Genomic DNA, 2425 nt, shown 5'->3' with positions numbered 1-2425 from the left:
CCCCCCCCCCCCCCACACACACACACACAACCACACAAAGAGTAATGATGCCGATTCATATACAGTAAATCCCCATATATCACATATACACATATGCTTACAGTGCAATGAGTGTGGTCACCGCTTAAGTAAAAAGGTCTCCAAAATGACCAGATAGGATGATGATACCGTTTTATTGCTTTGTGTGGTCAGCTGCTTCTCTATTATTCCAGGTCTGGCTGCTCTCCAGCAGACTGGGTGGACAGATACAAAAAAATACAAAAAAATAACAGGAAGTTGGTCTCTGGCTCAGATACACTGTCTGTCTCTCTCTTTGTTATCTGTCTGCCTGTCTCGCCAGTTTAAAGGACTTTGTATGATTAGGCTTTGAAGGAAATTGTTGCTCATATTTTAAGACATACGTTAAAGATCTACCACTGTTTTTTTTTTTTTTGCAGGGTTTAACTACTTCATTTAAATTCACACCAACACCAATTACATAACCCTCCGTGATGTAGGAGGAGAGTGAAGGAACAGAGTGGACACACATTTCTCTCTTCAGTGTCTCTCTTGGGAGTCAAATGAAAATGAAACTGGTGTTTATTTAGCCAGGACCTCCACTAGTCTGTGGGCCACCCTTTAGAGTCTCCTGGAAGTCTCCACTACCCCACTTTGAGAACCACATTGCTCAAGCAGTTGCTCCTCATTATCCTCTATATTCCATAATTGAGGCCACAGTAGAAGGATACTCTAAATAGCATCTTATGTTACCATCTGTATCTAGTGCTCTGGAAATGATGCAGAACTGCACTAGACAGTCTGGAGAAGGAAGATCTGCTTATTTGAACAACATGGTGATCATAAAATCCTATTTTGCATCCTCACGAGGGTGCGGATGTAAAAAAATCTCAAAGCCGAGCATAATATCCATGCTGTGCATGCTCCAGGAGAGCTTCAGTCCTTGTTTTGGAGTTGACTAATGCATGAAATACCACTGATTTCTTAGCACTTTGCAGGCAAATGCAGCTTTTCTGCTAAAGTAATGGACTATGTGCTACTAATATTCAGTAGAACTAAAGTGTAATTCATGCAGGCAGGGAGCACCACAGCACCGAAACAGCAGCCTGGAAGTTAATATTGAAGTCAGCTGTGTGGCAGAGTGGACAGAGGTTCCATTCATTAGTCTGTGTCGAAATACCTTCAAAAATCCCACCCTTCATAAAACGTTTTCTTGCTGATTATCATCCAAACGGACACTGTATTTCCACATGTTGCTACCTAAAAAAAAAGGACAAATTCCAGGTCTATTACAGCACGTGCCTATACTAAACCACGATCTATTGGTTTCATCCCAGACTCCCCAGTTTCCCACAAAGATGATGTCAGACTTCACATCCCAAGGTTACTCCGGCATAGCCACTTAATGGCTAAAACAGACTCAACCATCTGTTTCACAGGAGCGGACATTGGACTACTGTGATCCTGCCTACACTTAGGCATTTTCCAGATTCCAAATCATCTGAAATTTCTATTCACCCCAGGGACGCTAGATGTTGAAACTGGAGTAAAAGCTCTTTGTTCTCCTCTCCTGCCTTTGCCTTTTGGCCATGTGCCTCTATAACTGCTCCGCAGCTGCATGCGGAGGAAAACGGCAGCAACGACCCGACAAAAAGGCCCCATCTGAATCCTTTTAGCATCGGCACTTGCTTAAGGGCGAGGGCACTCTTGTACGTGTCAGTTTACGTCTGTCCTGGCTGAAGGAATGAGTACATGACACTTACCAATCACATGACCAAAATTAAAACCCAACTCTGACTAAAAAAAGCCTCAACAGCTAACCTAGACACTGTAATCTGTGGGTCGAAATGTCTCTTTGAAGAACATGTTACTCAAAGCTATTTGGATCCTCATTGTATCTATCTCTGTATGTGGTGGGGCAGTTTTGGCAGGCTCCCCCATCTCTATGTGTGTGTCTGTGTGTGTTTGAGTCAGCTTGAGTAAGACGCAGCATCTGTTTAAACATAGCAGGAGATCCATCTGGGCGATGAATCACACGGATGGATGTGTGGCCGAACACCTAGGCCCCAAATTTAGCCTGTCACCAAGCCTTCAGTTCCTCATTAACACACATCTGTCATTCACTCGCTTTTTGCCCCAATGGTTGCTGGTTCTATTGCTTTTGGTTTGGATCACATCTGTTTTGACACTTATTTCAACCCTGTGGCAATGTATTTGTTTACATGACTGGTCATTGAGGTATAATCTGGCTTCTTGTGTGTGATGGTTGGATGAATTGCAGCATTTCGGTGTCTAAGGTAACTGGGACATATCCCCCACAGGGAGAAAAAATATTAATAGTTAGAGAACTATGAACTCTGCTGATGTTAATGCATGACTTCTTTGCAGTGTCACCATCACCACTTCTTCTTCTCTCCCCCCCCCCCCC

General features: G+C 43.5%; 2 protein-coding genes across 3 annotated transcripts in view; both read left to right on the top strand.

Moving 5' to 3' along the window:
- Positions 1-2425, top strand: part of fzd6 (frizzled class receptor 6) — a 29931-nt gene that overhangs the window by 15699 nt on the left and 11807 nt on the right. The window lies entirely within an intron of this gene.
- LOC116690700 (collagen triple helix repeat-containing protein 1) overlaps positions 1-2425 on the top strand; it is a 6113-nt gene that overhangs the window by 584 nt on the left and 3104 nt on the right. The gene's annotated exons all lie outside the window — the stretch shown is intronic.

The sequence above is a fragment of the Etheostoma spectabile genome, chromosome 6, assembly GCF_008692095.1.
Source record: "Etheostoma spectabile isolate EspeVRDwgs_2016 chromosome 6, UIUC_Espe_1.0, whole genome shotgun sequence".
NCBI classification, from domain to species: Eukaryota; Metazoa; Chordata; class Actinopteri; order Perciformes; family Percidae; genus Etheostoma; species Etheostoma spectabile.
This window is presented reverse-complemented; position numbering and strand designations above follow the sequence as displayed.